Below are 17,217 nucleotides of genomic sequence, written 5' to 3'. Positions count from 1 at the left end.
GCACTGGACCCCGCCTGAGCACCCAGGCACCGAGGCCAACAAAGCTGGAGGAGGCAGGTGGCACAGTGCCACTCCCCCAAGCCCCCGGGCACCCACCCTGGCCCAGGGCACGGGACAAGAGGCCTAGCCTCGCCTTCAGGACCCACCATAGCACCAGGGGCGTTGGAGCCCACCTAAAACTGGGTGGCTGTGAAAGAGATCATGGGCTCAGGCTCAGTCACCTGTCCTGCCCGAGACCGCCCCCGGCCCCCTCTCTGCCACCTGCCCTCAGAGCTTCTCCGGGTGGCCACGTGGACCCACAGGAACCAGTGTCTCTTTCCATGTGGGCTCCTCTCACATTAACTCCCAGAAACAGAGGGGAAGCTGCCCTAGGGGAAAGAAAGGATGAGAAAGAACCCTGATCGCAGCAAGACAGGGCTGGGGGCAGTTCCAAAGCCCTGAAAGGCCTGGAGGGAAATAAGACTCCTCCGGAGGGCCCCTGCCCCAGGATAAGAGTTTTATTTACAGATTTCAAAGAGGCCAAGATGTCGGTGACTTCCTTCGGGAGAAAGCGGCAAAATCCACGTCCAGGCCCAGATCCCTGGTGCTTTCAACTTTTCACCAGGAAACCATTTTTCTATGTAAGAGCAAGCGAGTTCCACAGTGGGGGAAGCCAGTGGAGAGGAGCACGGCCTCACCTGGCTCATGTCGTTTCCAGTTTGCCCTGAAAACAAATGACTAAATCCAAGGAGGAAGAGCTTGGGGCGTGCCTGGTCCTCAGCCTCAGTGGGGCTGGGGCCTGTGACCTGGTGTGCAGCCGGCCAGTCCCCAGGGCCGTGGGGAAGGGGCTGTGCTGCACAGAGTGAGCCCCCAGGCGCCCCGAGCCTGCTGCAGCTGCCTGGGGCACCACACTTCGGTCCCTCCTCAGGTCTGGGCTGCACTCTCCGCTGGTCTGGGCTCAGCCACCAAGCTCCAGGCAGTGGACGAATCCACTGGGGCGCAGAAAACTTTCGCTTCAGCAGCCCACCCGGCCTCCACAGTCTTCCTCTCCAGGGTCTCATTTCAATGTGGCCTTTGCTGCTGTGACTCAGCTGTCCTGGGGGCCAAGTTTGGGTGTGTGAGGCCAAGGAGATGCATTGTGTTCTCGCGGAAGACAGACACAGCGAGGGAGCCCGGACACACGGACCCAGCTCACCAACCACAGCCAAACCACCAATTCTGTCCCATGGCCCTTGGTGACCGGTGACGGGGGAGGGAAAGAAACGTGGCCAGCTTGCCCCAGACCACAGGCGAAGACAGGTGGGGGTGGCCTGCTGGCAGGGGCTTAGGAGCTGGGGCCATGGTCCAGCCTGGCGCCCCTCTCTTGGGGCAGGAAGTTCCCTCTGCCACGCGCAGGGGCACTCAGGAGAGCCTGGCACAGGACCTCAGGAGCTCCCAGAGCAGCCTCAGCAGCCGCAACCCCTCGACCTTGTCCAGCATCACATCCCGGTGCCAGGGAGACAGACCGAAGAATCCCACCAGTGTGCGGGAGAGGAAGTCTACTTTAATTCTGTTCTTGAAATAATAGCAGGCGAAGATGCGTGTTTCATAATTAATTCCTCACTTCTTAGGAATTGCAGCGATTAGCTCTGTCATTCCTTCATTATCAGGAAGAATTGTGAGTCCTGCTATTCTCACTGTGCAGCCCTCGGCTAAGTTTTCTAAAGGGAACATCACAGCGTCTTCCCTGATCTCAGCCAGGACGAAAGGTGAAGTCTAGCACGATGACCCGCGCAGCCTGCATCGCTGGACGCCCTTCCTTCCCAGTCTCTGGGCACAGGTGTGGGGGCCGTGCGCGTGCATGCACATCCAGGTTCCTCCGGGCACAGGTGCGGGGCCGTGCACCAAGTGCCCCACAGTTCCCTTGAAGGAGTGCAGTGGCTCTGTAATTTTTGTCCTCAGCTCGGGTTTACCACAGCTTCGGCCTTTGGGGTCATTTTAAAGTAGTAAAGAAGCTTGAGAGGTAGTCCCAAACCAGGTGGTCCATAAATCATTACTGGGTTCGAAGAATAATTATCATCAGAAGAATTTATTTGCATATAATTGTAACTGTGCCCTGTGGACACTGTACATGGTTAAATCAACACCAGGAGGGTATTTTGGTTTCTAAGAACTTTAAAAATATAAGGCAGATGGCGCTAATACAGACAAACGATGCATGAATAAGAATTTGTAACAATGAAGCTCTAATGCAATGCATGATTGAATAGGGCAGCTTAGAAGCCTGGAAATTAGGAGGCTCAGTAAGATGAATTGGGTGGTGGTTTCCAAGCCTCCTACCAGCACTTGGAAGAGACCCCAGGGATCAGGGTGTCTCCAGAACCCAAGCCAGCTCTGCATGTCCAGCAAGTGCCTGCAGCGTGCTGGCGCTGAGATAGCTTCATGGGTGGCCAATGGAAGGATGCGTTTGATGGAAGGGAGAGGAAATGGCCCTAATAAGGAAGGGAAAACCTCTAAGCTGGCTGTAGCTTCCAAGTTGTCCACCTGAGGACTTGGAAAAGCCGATGATCTGAGCTTGCATCCGCAGGGCTGAGGGTGAGCAGGAGTGAGGGTAGCAGAGATGAGAGCTTGAGCCAAGGAGTGAGGGGCATGACCCACCCCTTGCTTGAGCGTGGTCTGTGCTGATGATGCGCTTCTCACCGACAGCAGGGCACAGTGTGTGGGGCGTCCAGTCTGCGATTAGGTTAAAAAGACTGTGGCTTTTGCTTTGGGGACACCCCGGGCTCATGCTGTCCCTTGCCCTCTGCCCGTCATGAGAACACTTGGCAGCCTTGGGACAGGGTCACGAGGAGGACCAGGGCCTGTGGGCAGACTGGTGAAGGGGCTCAGAAGCAGGTGTTCCCACTCCACAGGAGCCTGCAGGGGCAGGAAAGAGATCTGGGGGGAGAGGAAAATGTTTGCTATTTAAGTTGCGATGCTGGTTTCCTGGGTGTGTACATATGTTAGGCTGATTAAACTCTATACTTCAGTTGCATGCTGTTTATCGCAGTTTAGTTATGTGCTAATGAGGCTGTAAAAACTGGGGAGGTGGCATTATTCGTGGAGAAGAAAACGCTCAGATTGAACAGGCAGTGGGAAGATACGGTGTTCGGCGGAGGTGAGCCCAGATGTGCAGATGCTGACCGTAGACGGCATTTGTTAGGTGATGGAGAAGCTGGCATGCATTAGACCTGGCAGGGGTTTGAAGATCTTCCGTCTGTGTTTGGATGGCCACACTGGCTGCAGGGCTTGTAGACAGTGTTGTTGAGAATTGGCTTGAGTGCAAAGGTTAAAATGTAGAGTCACTCTGGGGAGTAGAAAGTTTTGCCCTTTTTGAAGGGTAGGACATGACCTTTAACACACCCACCGTCAGCAGGGAGAAGAGGAATGAGGAGCACAGGAAAACAGGCCAGGGAGTTCATGGATGGAGATGGCATCGCGGGCAACAGCCACGCACAAAGATGGACGAGGACCCAAGAGAGAACTGGCGCTGCTGTGCACCTGCCCGTCAGTTCTCAGTGGAGAGACGCACTGTCCACCGAGCCTCCGTTTGTGGAAACGCTCCTCTTCCAGCCCGGCCCTTGCTCTGGCTGGGCCTAGTGAGGAATGGCCGTCATCACGGACAGTGGCCTTTCCTAGCCCTGACCCTGCAGAGCGCCTCTGGAGTGCATAGTCCTGGTAGACAGGAAGTCAGCAGATCCATGGCAGGATCTCGGCTTCATGGTGGGTGAGCCGTGTGATGTTTGGGACAGTCCCTCATGCTCTGTAAGTCTCTCCACTGAGCTGGGCATACATGTGGTGCTCTGTGGCAGTAGCACATGACGACTCCTGCGTGGAGGTCTCGTCTCAGCAGGGGCAATGCCTTGCACCCCAATTTTCAAGCAGCAGCCTGAGAGTCCTGGGAGGCCTGTCTTTTCCTGTTGGTCTTTCTGTTGCCCCCACCACTCCCATATTTCAAGCTTCACCAAGTCCTGTTAATCCTGTTTCCAAAACATGCCTGGAAGCTTCTACTCCTGGCTCTGCAGCCTCCACCTTTCTCTGAGCTCTGCAGACACTTCCTCACATCAGCCCTGGATGACTCCAGGGGCCTTCAAAGGGAGCCCCTGCTTCCTGTTCCCCTGCCCTGTGATCTGCTGCCTGTGTGCTCCCAAGGGGCAGCTTCCTCCATGTGGATGGGACCATGTTCCTGCTCCCCCGACACCCACTGTTTTTCCGTGTGAGTGGGATCGTGAGCATCTTTCCTCAGTAGATGTTCTCTTTGCTGTGGAATGGAACCTCAGCTCCCCTGTGGCAGGCAGCCCCCCATGGGCCGGTGCCGGGTTTTGGTCTATCCGCGTGTGCTCCCCACCCAGAGAAGACGCACGGCCGGCTGCTATTCTCACCCCTGAGGCTTCACAGTGAACATCGACTCACAGGAGGGACCGTGTGATTCCCACCACGTGTCCTGCTCCCTCCACGGAGCAAGAGCTTGACTGTGGTATGAAGCACCATACAGCTGCTTTAACCCCGGGAGAGAAGCGTCTTTGGGAGAGTCACTGTGTCCCCAGGAAATGTTGCCCTTCTCCTGTGGAGCAGTCAGTGGACCAGGCCCAGTCCTTAAAGATGCAGAGAACCCAACAGGCCCCTCTTTTGCTCACAGCTTCACCTTATGTTATGCAAAGTCCCCACACCACCGGAGCACGTGGGCACTGGGTCATGGGCACCTGGGTTTTCCACGAGCTTGTGACTCGGGGTGCGTTACCTTAGCCTGTTTCCAAGCAGCCCCATGAGATCCAGGCTTACTGTGTTTGCTCCATGCAGCATGAGGGTGCGTGGTGAGAAGGAGAAACTCGCAGGTGGGTGCAAATGATATGCAGTCACAGAGGAGCCAAGAGCTCCTGACGGGACTAATGAAAGCACCAGGCCTCACCTTCGCCCTGGCCAGGCTCATGCCCCACCTTTGCCCTGGACCAGGCTCACGCCTCACCTTTGCCCTGGACCAGGCTCACGCCTCACCTTAGTCCTGGGCCAGGCTCACGCCTCACCTTCGCCCTGGCCAGGCTCACATCTCACCTTCGCCCTGGGCCAGGCTCACGCCTCACCTTCGCCCTGGGCCAGGCTCACGCCTCACCTTCGCCCTGGACCAGGCTCTCGCCTCACCTTCGCCCCGGGCCAGGCTGCTGTGCCGAAAGCTGTTTCTTCATCAGGTGGGTTTGGGGACGGAAATACTAAAAGTGGATCTTGGAAGAGGCACAGATGGCTTCTTGCAGTTTTTTGGATACAAACAGATCGGTTTTTCCTCAAAGAAGATGAGTGACTACGTTGTCAGTCTCATGGTGCAAAGATGAATAAGCACCTGCAGCTGGCAAAGCTCCCAGTGACGGGAAATGACCTCGCAAATGCGTTGGGAAACGTGCAGAAGAGGGTTTCATATGCAGGAGAGAAGTAGCTGGAGGATAGGTGGGCATTCATTTTTCATTTACTCATCTCTGGGGCCTGTGAGGTGACTTGCGTCTGCAATCCCAGTACTTTCAGATGCCAAGGTGGGAGGATTGCTTAAGGCCAGGGGTTCAAGACCAGCCTGGGCAACATAGCAAGACCCCATCTCTACAAAAAAATTTAAAATTAACCATGTGTGGTGGCGTGTATCTGTAGTCCCAACTACTCGGCTGGTTGAAGTGGGAGAATGACTTGAGCCCAGGAGGTCAAGGCTGCAGTGAGCTATGATCCTGCCACGGCACTTCAGCCTGGATCACAGAGCAAGATCCTGTCTCTAAAAAGTCACCATCATCATAAAGTGAATCTCTGCTATCCATCCTTCTTTCTGAACCATGTCTGGTCAGTTTCCTCCCAGGGTCTCCTGCTCCTGGCTGTAGCTTGGTGTAAGCATTAAGGAAAGAGGAAAGAATCACAAAAAGTGGCTCAACAGTCCAAGGCAGGTTTATTTTGGAGAATAATCCTGAGAGAGGCTTCTGGCTGATTCCGTCAGGAGCGTTCTCTCTTACAGACTAAGAATATTTAAGGGTTTAGGAAGCGGCAGGGGGGCTTATCACAGGCTTCAATGTTTCTGTGTGAGGGAAAGTTTATTGTGGGGCTGGGATGCCTCTAGTCAGAGGGGAGTTTATCTTAGTGTTGCAGTGTTTCTGGTTATGCTGACATTAGCTGTTAGGCTGATGTTTTGGGGCAGATTTAGGTGTTTTTTTAATCAAGAGGAACTTAAAATGGCAGTGTGTGTCCAGGATGGCAATGCCCTGCTCCTGCTGTAGCTTGGAGGGCAGTGGCTGCAGTGCCTGCCCTCCTCCAACAGAACACAGGCACCAGGAGCTCATCCTGCAGATTCTTTCTGTCACCACCTGTATGGTCTCGGCAGTCACAGCCCAGGTTCAGCAGCAAGGTGCTGTCCCTGTTCTTTTAATTTCGAGCAAGCATATGAGGACAGAGAACCTGGCAGATGCCCGTCCCCTGTGGGTACCACCCCGGGACTGTCACCATGAGACCCACCCTGGGCATCAGCTCTGGCTCTCGGCTCCAGGGTTCACCCTTGCCCAGCCCTCCCCTCTATCGCATGACCAGCAAAACCCTCACTTTGGGGACAACCAAGAACCCTAATACAGGACCACAAGGTTAACCGTTTGGACGAGGAAGAGCTGGGACTTTAGGAACAATGACTGCCAGGCCCTGTCCTAAAGGGAGAGTGGAGTCCGTGGAGGAGCCTGAGGTGGCCCCAGGGACTCAGGAACCTGCAGCTGAGAGCCAGAGAGCACAGCTCACACAGGTAACCTTGGGACCTGCACAGTCAGCAGGGAGAGGGCTGAGCATACTGGGGCTCACTCTGTTTTAGAGGCCCAGAGTTTGTTCTGTTTTCTGTTGAGCCAGAAAGAGGAGATTGTGTTGCAGTCCCTTGGTGGGTTTCAGGCCTGTTTCTGAGTTACTGATTTCTGTGCCAAATGAGTCTCCTTGCTCGCCTGTCGAAGGCAGACCTTGTCCGCTGGTCCATTCTCTCTTTTTTTTTTTTTTTTTTCCTTTTTAGCCTCTGGGGAATTCTCCCCATAAATCATGTTTCCCTGCTACTGAGCAGTTGAAATGAGAAACCATAGCTGGCGCTGCACCTGCAGAGTAGCCAAGGGCACCTGCCCAGGGCATCATCCGCAGCGTCAGTGGTGGAGCTGGCCCAGCAATGCTGCCCTCCCTGGCAGTTCCTCCGTCTGCCTCTTTCTGCCGAAGCCCCTCTGTCTTCCCCACTGCTCTCACAGCCTTCTCTGGATCTGGGCTGCACACTCTCTCCTCCCTGCCCGTTTCCTCTCCTCCCTTCCAAGCATCCCAAGGTCAAGGGCGTGGGGCCACCATATGGGTCTCAGGAACCATGGCCAGTCCAGGCGAGAGGCTTCCAGAGGCGGAAAGGCTGTGGCTGTGGCGGTGTGTGTGCCCCTGGGTGCAGGCTCCCCCAGCATGTCCCCATCCCACACTGACCCTGTCCCACACAGCCTCGTCAGGATGAACTGTGTCTCAAGGGACTGGTTTTCCCAGGGTTGAAGATGCCATCCGTGAGAGGTAGAAGGAGGCTGGGCTGTGGCCTGGCTGTGCTGGTCAGTTGGTTCCTGGGCCCAGGGGGAGTGCTTGGCAAGTCATCGGGCTCTTGCCCTCCTTGTGGGAAGATGTTCAGGGGAAGGAAGAGCTAAAAACAGACACGTCATTAGCCCCGGGTCTCCCTGGTGAGCACTTCTGTGGTAACCCGGATCCCCCAACACAACCTGTCTGTCACAGACATACATTCTGGAAAGAAGCACCTGGTCTAGACCCTGGATCACTCAACAGAAAACTGTCATGAGCTCTGCACCTTCCAACAAGAAGCATCTCCCATAGCCCTGGATCCACCAGGAGACCGTCATTAGCCCTGGATATCCCAGAAGGAACCCAAGGTCTTCTAGCAAGAAACACCTAGGTAGCCCGAAGTCCCTGAACAAGAAATGCCTGTCGTTAACCCTGAAACCCAAGAAGAAACACCTCAGGCCACTGGGTCCCCCAGTGAGAAACGCCTGTCGCAGCCCTGGCTCCCCCGAGGAAGAAAATGCCTGTTCTTAGCTGCTGGATCAGAGGGTAGTTTTGGCAAATACTGCTCCATGGGTCTCGGGCCTCCTGGTGCCTGCAGAGGCAGGAGGGCCAGTTCCCACAGCCGCACCCGGTTTATTGCTCCCAGCCATGTGCAGCCTCACCCAGATGGCTGCCAGGATGCGTGCGGTGCAGCCCGGGGCCGTCCCTCTGATCCGGAGCCTGGGTGGTCAGTGGGTTTCCCAGGCAGTGCCATGGCCTGGGGCCAGGAAGGAGCTGTGAGGGGCAGGCTCGCTGGGCTGCAGAGGGAGCAGCCAGCACGGGGGCAGGCTCAGGTCTGAAGCGTAGGCACCCGTGCATGGCTGCTGGGGCACCAGCAGCCCTGATGTCTGTGCCGTAGGGGTGCGAGCACTGGCTTGAGGCAGGGTCTGGGGTGGCGGCGCTGGAACCCATGTAGTAGGGCCTGAAGGCGCTCAGAGCAGCTGCTAAGTAGCAGCAACTTTGATCTCTGCTTGGCCAGCCGCTGGGGCACAGGAGCTTGCAAGCTGCAGCCCTCGGGCACAGGGCCGTGGCCGTGGCCGTTTAGGGACCGCCAGACACCCTGGGCGCCGGTGACAGGGGACTTGCCTCACTGCTCACCACGGAGTCCCGGCAACCCCAGGAGCATGTGTCCTTGGCCCCAGTTCCGAATTGGGCTTGCGCGGCGGAGGGGCGAGGGCTGGCCTGTGCTCCCCACACCCGCGGAAGTCATCTCGCGAGTGCCTGCCTGCCCAGAGGTACATCTGTCCTGGGGCCTGGAGCCCCGGGAGCCCTGTATAGTGTCCACAGGGTGCCGTTGACCCTGGCACACGCCCCGGGTTGCTGTGGGGGCTGAGCCTCCTTGATTTTCAGACTGCGTCTGAAGAGAATGGGCCATCCCAGGAGGAGTCACCTAGACTGCTTGTCTGCCCCTCAGGACCCAACCACCAGGCCAGGATCCTGGCCTCTGTCCACTCTGACAGCCTTGCCCACCCAGCCTTTGTACCTGGGCTCAGAGCACTCCCAGATCCCGGCACTCCCCCTGCACCTGGGGCCTTGCTCTCCCTAGACTAGGGCCCCTTGGCTTTTCCTTGGGCCCCGCCACGTCTTTCTACCGTGTGTCTCTCCACTGTCTCTCTGCCGTGCCTCCATCATGCCCGCAGCACCTGCAAGTGCCCTTTGAATCATTGATTTGGTGCAGCTTGAAGCTTCCCGGGACACTGGAGCCCCTGCCTGCTCCTGAGGGATGACAGACCTCACTGGCTTCCTGCAGAGCCCAGCACCCAGGTCCTGGTTATCACTGGCCTTGGTTGAGACCCCTTGTTTAGGTCATGATTTCTTTCGAGGTTTAGTGCGACCATGTGTCAGCGCCAAGGAAAATGATGATCAGATAGTGAATGAGACAAGGATGTAACCGTGAAGATGAAGGCAACGTTTGCTGGACTCGGGGCTCCATGTCACATACACCACGTCTCACCTCATCTACCCCCAGAAGAGCTCAGCCTGGAGGGAAGTGCCTTGGATTCACTGACCTTGTAGGTGGGTAACAGCCCTAGTGTTGCTTGGAGCCCCCAAGTACCTCGGCCTTGGTCTGAGTCACCCAGGAACCCATTGGGTGCTCTCCCCGGCCCACTGCCTTCCCTGCCCCAAACAGACTTTCTTCAAGCGATTGCTGGGCCATGTCCTAGGTCTGGGGCATTCTGTGAAGCAACTGCTTATCTCAGAGACTCCGCATAGCACTGCTGTGAAGTGAGGTCTCCCTCATCATGGTTTACAAATAAGCACCTAGTCCAGGGGCCCACAGTCTGACCTAGGCAGTAAGGGGAGGCTAAAATCCTCAGGGAAGACTACTGACACACAACCAGCTCTCCTCACCCCATTCCCAGACCCTGGGCTGCAGAAGGGGTGCTCTGGGCCTTCTCCCCACTGTCTTTGGCACGTAGCTTGTTTTGTGTGGAAATGAGAGAATGACCTGAAAGTGCTGCCCGCAGGTCAGTGGGCACCATGGGAAAGGGCTGCCTCCACCCTGGGCTGTGGGCATCCGTCCTTAAAGCTTATTTCGGTAAGAAAGAAAGATGAATGCAGGGTGTCCTGCCCTCTGGAAAAAATTGCTGTTTTTAATTATAAGACAATGAGTACGTGCATTTGGAGAAGAACAGAGTGCCCGGGGCCTTCTGAGGATAATTAGCTTCTGGTGACCACACACAAGCCTCTGGGCCCATGGAAAACACTCCACCACTGGACTTGCATCTTAGGCCTTAGAGAGGCACAGTGGGGAAGACAGGTGAGCCATCCAAGTCTGCACACTCGGGGTCTGCACTCACCAGTGACCCTGGGACAGCGGGAGCAGATGCCTCACCCATCCAGGCTGGGGCCAGGAGGACAGTGCTATTCTGGACACAACTGTGTGTGCAGCAGGTGGGGTCACTGTTCCCAAACATCAGAGCAATCTCAGGCAGCAGGGGGCCAGACACAAGCACAAGAGACCAGGGCTCCGGCTGTGGCCCACGGCAGGCTGCCTGCACCCATATCACTGTGGAGGGTGGGTGTGCCCATGTCACTGTGGAGGGTGTGTGTGCCCATGTCACTGTGGAGGGTGTGTGTGCCCATGTCACTGTGGAGGGTGGCTGCGCCCATGTCACTGAAGTGGACTCTTATGTGGTCCGCTTGGGTGTGGCTGCGCCCATGTCACTGTGGAGGGTGGGTGTGCCCAGTCACTGTGGAGGTTGTGTGTGCCCATGTCACTGTGGAGGGTGGGTGTGCCCATGAGACTCTAGAGAGTCGATGCACCCGGTGTGACTGTCAAGAACGTGTGCCCATGTGCCTGTGTATAGTGGGTGTGACCATGTTACTGTTCAGAGTAACTGCGTCCAGTAGGAAGGTATAGGATGGCTGGGCCCATGTCACTGTGAGGAGTAGATACGACCACATAACAAGTGTTACTGTATAGAATGGGTGTGCACCCATGTGGGTGTGTGAGTGTGCACAGTGCCACTGTGTGGACTGGGTGTGCTCCCATGAGGGTGTGCACAGCATCACTGTGTGGACTGGGTGTGCTCCCATGAGGGTGTGCACAGCATCACTGTGTGTGGTGGGTGTGCTACCACGAGGATGTGCACATGGTGACTGCGTGTGGTGGGTGTGCTGCCATGTGGGTGTGCACGTGTGTGCCACCATAAGAGTGTGCATGTTGTCGCTTGTGCTGCCATGAGGGTGTGCACAATGTCACTGCATGGTGGGTGTGCTACCATGAGGGTGTGCACGGTGTCACTCTGTTGGTGCACACCCTCCTCGTTTGCATGCATATTTTCCCTTATCCTTTTATCACTGTTGTCCGTGTTTTCACCCCAGGAGGTTTATGTGGAGTGCTCCACATCTACACAGCCTATTTACCCAGAGTGTGGGGTTGCCCACTGTGTGGACACTGAAGGGGCCTGACCCAGCCAAGTGGGTGAAGTGGGCTCTTATGTGGTTGTGCAATACCTCCCACCACTTCTCCTCGACATCTCTGCGCTCTCTGGACAACTTTTCTTTGTTCTATTGCACCTGTATATCTTGTTCTTATTTTCAAGGCATGGAACGCTGGCGCCTGGCTGTTTTGAAATGGTTTTGTCTGCTACTTAAATTGTCTTTAACGAATTTACTGTCAATGGTTAAATATTGAGTCACAGCCGAGGAAACACTTCCTCCTCCTAGTTACCTTTCCATATTGCTCAGGTCAAGGAGAAAATCTGTCTCTGTTGAGATGTGGTTTATCTGCTTCACAGTGTTTAACAAAGGGATGACTATGGCCATCATATCCTACTAATGATTTGCAACTGTTTTTATAGATTTACTTTCTGTTAGTGGAAATGTCTGCTGAGCTTCTTGTTTGTTATGCTATAAAGGTAATGCTTTATATGCATTATTCATGTATAACAATGTGCGGTGAGATTAAAACTGAATGTACGTCATCTCACAGCAGATGGGACAGATGTGACAGCATCATGTTTGCATGTGGACAAGGCATTCCTGCAAGCCTCGGGTGTCTGGGCTGGCCTGCTCGGCCGTCTTTGAGGACACGGTGTTCCACCCACTCCCTTCATCCACCTCTTGCCCTGCCAGGCTCTGCCAGCACAGGGGGCTTCTCTTGGTCTTCTGGAGGATGTGAGGGATGTCACCAGTCACCGTCCCCTGCAGTGCTATGCCTCTGGGTGCCAGGGTGGGGAGTAGGAAGTCGAAACAGAAGATGATGACAAGAGGAACAGTCATGGTGGTATCTGAAGACATCCATCTTGCAAGTTTGCTCAACACCAGCAGGCAGAAACCTTGGCTGCTGTCAAAGCATAAAAACAAACGACTCTGGAACCAAAGGCTTGCTATTGGGAAAATCTGCGATGGACAGGGGCCCTGTAGCTCTTGAAGGGCAGAAGGAGCCCAGGTCTCTGCCTGACTCCTCTCCCACATCGAGGATTCTGGACCTGGGGTGGGGGAAGGAGGACAAGCTGGGGAGCACCCGGTGACTCAGAAAGGAGCCAGAGCATCCAAGGCCACGCCTGCCCCTCAGTCGAGGTTGCGAGCATTCTGCAGACCTGGAGCCTGCGGTTCCCCAGCACCTGTGCCTATCACTTAGGAGAAGCCAGTCTCAGTCCCCGTGGGATTGCTCTAAGCATGTGGTCATCCAGGAGTTGGCATTTCTGAGGTATGTACTCAGAGACTCTTCAGCCTCCTCTGGTGCCCACGGGGCCCGCCCAGACAGCATGCTTCTCCTCAGAGCAGGGTGGATGCCTGGTCAGCCCCCAGCCTTCGGTGTACCTGAGCAGAGGCACCGCTTTCCAGGCCCAGGGGAAGAGAGAGCACAGTAGACTCAGCTGTCACTCATGTGCCGCTTTTATCTAGTTGGGTTTTACTGCAAATACCCTCTCATGGTCCCTGGATTCTCGCATGCACACAGGAGGGTGCACACTCCAGATTGCAGTGACGTTCTGCACCCAACACGTATTTTTGAGCATCTTCATGCTGGGTTCCTTTTCTGGGTCACTTTCATAAACACCTTTTCCTAGGACCAGCAGAGCCTATCCATCAACCCTGGGCCATTTCCCTTCCTTCCTGCTTGGCACCCTTCATTCCAGCATGGATGTGCATGTAAATAATTTTAAGCTAAAAGAGAACAGTGAGTTGTGCCCGTGCACCCTCCACAGCTCAGTCGACAGCGAGAGGGCCGTGTGGTCTTCAGGGGGATCTCAGAGCCCATCCGATGTCATCAGAAGCTCCGCAGTGAAAGACCCTCCTGCAGGGCCCAGAGACCGGAGCCTTCCAGGAGTCCTTGCTCAGTGCGGCTTCCGTACCCAAAACCTGTCCCCGGGAGGCCCTGCTGCCACAGAGGGAGGACAGGTCCCCAGCTGAAGACAGCAGCACCTCGACTCAGGAGGGCCTCCCTGCTTCTCCACTGGCTCCACTGACAAGGGGAATATCCACTTTGCCCTGCACAACCCCATGCTCTGAAAAATAGGGCATGGTGCCGGGAAGCCAGTCGTGCCCCAGCATGATTTGTATCTAGTGGAGGAAGTGAATAAGCGAGTGTGAATTATGGTGCCGAGTGAGAAAGTGCCTACAGCAATGCCTGAACCAGGTGCCATGGAAACGGGAGGAAGAACCGGCAGGCACAGGGGCCAGGAGGCCAGTCTCAGTGGTCTCCTCCCTTCTTCTCCCTGGTCGTGCTTCTTCCCTAGGGGACTTTATCCTTTTCCTTTCACTGTGCTGATTGCATGAGCAAATGTTTCCTTCAGAAAAGGAAGACACCGACTGTGGTGTTTGGGGTGTGGTGGTGCCGGGCGGGGAACATGTCAGCTTCTGAATCGGCCAATGACTTCATCTCGGCTCATCCCTGCCATGGACTCAGGGCTCAGGAGTCAGAAGCGAGGTGCCTTCGGGTGGTGGTTACGGTAAATCGGCTGCCACATCCTCCAGCATGCAGATCAGAAGCATCTGATTAACACGAGTGTGACTAGGACCTCCCAGGTCTCCTCCCTCTCTCCCTCCTCCTTTCTTTCATTCAGTCAACATTTTAAAAATTCATACTATGGGCCGGGCACGGTGGGCTGATGCCTTCAATCCCAGCACTTTGGGAGGCCAAGGTGGGTGGATCACGAGGTCAGGAGATCGAGACCATCCTGGCTAACACAGTGAAATCCCATCTCTTCCAAATATACAAAAAATTAGCCAGGCATGGTGGCAGGCACCTGTAGACCCAGCTACTTGAGAGGCTGAGGCAGGAGAATGGCGTGAACCCGGGAGGTGGAGCTTGCAGTGAGCAGAGATCGTGCCACTGCACTCTGGGCAACAGAACGAGACTCTGTCTCAAAAAAAAAAAATCATACTATGTGACAGGCTGTGTTGCAGGGCCCCGTGATCAGCAAGAAAGATGAACTGGAAGGAGTGCCTGGCCTCTCAGGCTCCCTGGGTGCAGGGAGGCAGGCACATGCCCAGTGATTGCAGCCGGACTGAGTGACAGACTGCACATGCCAGGCGGGAGGTGACACCACGGTGTGCGCTGAAGAGCCTGGGGCCGAGAGAAGAAGGGTCAGAGGGTTTCAGAAAGAAGACCAGAAGAACGTGCAATGTGCAAGGAACGGGGTGAATGAAATACTGGAGTTAAAGATGTGGACTTGCACCTCTCCTTGCAGGAGTCATTCTGTTCAGGCGGCTGATGGAGGTGGGCAGAGGAGGCAGCCAGGGTTGGGGGACCTGAGTGTCTGGACTTCCTGGCTTGGGAAACCACAGGGCGGTTTCAGCAGAGGTGAAACATGAGAGTCTGCATTTTAGCGAGCTTAATGTGGAACAGGACCCAAGCAGAAGGGGCAGCCAACACAGGGAGCTCTGCTTCCCTGGCACAGCTGCGCCCCAGCCGTACCTGCCACAGGGCACCCCAAATGGAGCTCGTTATGGATGGGACTTAGGTATTATAAGCAGGGGCATTTGGGGCTTCCCAGTGCCTGCAGCATGAAGGCACCTTCTTTGAACCTGTAACACACCCTCCGCCCCCTGTGGAGATCCGGCCTCCACAGCAGAGTCCGTGAGAGTCCCGAGTGCCCGGCCCTGGCCCAGCTGCACCCGGAGCGCCCTAACAGAAGTGGGAACTCAGTGAAGAGTCACTCGATAAATAACTGTGTGTCTGACATAACCCTGTTCTTCACGTTCATTAGAGCTGAGATGGCGGAGGAAAAACCTGGCATCGAGTAATTAGAGTTGAATACACAAAGTAGCTTTCCCTCCAGGAACTCCCTTGCCTTACTCTTACTATTAAAGGATTAATCCATTCCTACTTATTAAAAGTACTTTTTTGAGAGGTATCAAGTTTCGGTTAATTAATGGAAACTTAAATTTAGGAAGAATAAGTAAATTTCTTTGTGAAACAGTATTTCCATCGAACTACTGCTAGATCCCCTTGGCAGGTGGGTCTTTAGGAAAAACCATGTGAAAGAAAAGCCTATGGAACCTCACAGGTTAGGCGGCCCCGAGCACCTCTGAGCAGGTGCGTGGCAGCAAGAGCCGCCACTCTCACTCTGAGCCCCTGGGCTCCCCGCGGGCAGCGACCCCGGAGCATCTCTGAGCAGGTGGGTGGCAGTGGGACCGCACTCACACTCCCAGCCCCTGGGATCCCCGTGGGAATGAAAGGAAGGTGGTTGTGTGGCGTGTGGCCTGTTGGCCCAGAAAGTGGCCCCCGCCAGTCGGGATTGCAGAACACACAGCTGGGCAGCCTGCCCTGAGCCTTCCACTATTCCCGTTGTTCATCAGATCTAAACATGTCAAAACAAGGCCTTCTGGCTGCCTCTTACTCACAAGGAAGTGACTGACATACTTTCCAGATCGTGAATGATGCACGTGTTTCCCCACGTCTTCATGTGTGCAGCATGCGGAAGGCAGCTGGGCTTGGACGGCAGCTCTGTGCTGCAGCGTGGGCTGTGGGAGCACGTGGCTCTGGATGGGAATGTCCCGCGTCCTGGCTCCTCCGCTGTTTCCTGTGGACCCGGGGCTGCCCTGCCAGGGTTCTGAGGTCACTGGTGTCACACCATCAGCCTCCGAGTCTGGGCCTCCGTGGGAATGCTCAGCAACACGCTGGGCTCCGAGACATGACTGCATAGACCCTGGTTCACACCACACATGGAACTAGATTTCAGTCATCTTAAACTGCCAAACGCACAAACTGCCAAACTGACAACTTACTAAAGAAGCCCCTTGGGGAGGCGGCGATCTCTGGGTACAAGCAGAGCCCAGATGCGTTCTCAGCCAGAGGGCACGCAGGTGCCCAAAGACTCCCAGGATCCAGGCAGAGGATAGGCGTCACCTTTACAGACCCCACGGCAGGCTCCTGGGATAATTTAAACACCAGCAAGGACAGTAGCTACCGGGATTAAACATGCGGAAATGTTGAGATCGGTGGGTTCACAATATCCTAAAATCATAATTGATACCTTTTGATCACTTCTATTTGATAATCTGAACAAGTCAATATTGACAAAGCACCATTAATAAATATAATTAATGCAAATAGGTGACTGTAAAACATAAATGTGTTAGAAGGGACTTCTTCTGTCAGTAATTTATCCTATAAAAGAAATCTTCAAATCATATAACACACATATATATGGTTATTCTTGCAGGATGACAGTGAATCAAATGTTTTTTAAAAAACAGGTAAAGAAAGAAACAGGATCTAACATTAATCTGGTCTGTTTTAGATGAACTGTACCACTAATAAGGTACAAATGAGGGAAAGAATTGCTTTAGATGAGTATTCCAGCTGCTGAGCGGGGAACGATGGCACGAGAATCCTGCCCTTTTGCAGCTCCTAATCAATGAATCAAAGCAATGCCATCAGTGGCAGATTACACCCCACAAAAAGGTAGACCCACAAACCAGGGTGAAGGATCAAACCTGGATTTACACAGTGTCCAGAGGCAGCTACCAGCTACAGGAAGCACAGGCCGCAGAGCGCTGGACGGAATGACGCCCAGACCCAGCCAGCACAGTCCCGGGGTGGGAGGCTCTGCAGGACAGACGGCTGTTTCCTCGGCAGGTAAATCACACGAAAGGGGGAGACGGAAGAACCCCAGCATCGCACCGCGGGGTCCAGACGCACGCACACTGATTCCAGCACCCTGCAGTGAACGGTGGGTGCTCACGAGTAACGAG

General features: G+C 55.0%; 1 pseudogene; it reads left to right on the top strand.

Annotated features, from left to right (window-relative positions):
* Positions 1 to 713: 713 nt before the first annotated feature.
* On the top strand, positions 714 to 1,605 carry LOC105506801 (annotated as a pseudogene).
* The last annotated feature ends 15,612 nt before the right edge of the window (positions 1,606 to 17,217 follow it).

This window comes from Colobus angolensis, unplaced genomic scaffold (genome assembly GCF_000951035.1).
Source record: "Colobus angolensis palliatus isolate OR3802 unplaced genomic scaffold, Cang.pa_1.0 Scaffold14, whole genome shotgun sequence".
NCBI lineage: Eukaryota > Metazoa > Chordata > Mammalia > Primates > Cercopithecidae > Colobus > Colobus angolensis.
The sequence above is the reverse complement of the archived record's forward strand: the minus strand, read 5'-3'. Positions and strand labels throughout refer to the sequence as shown.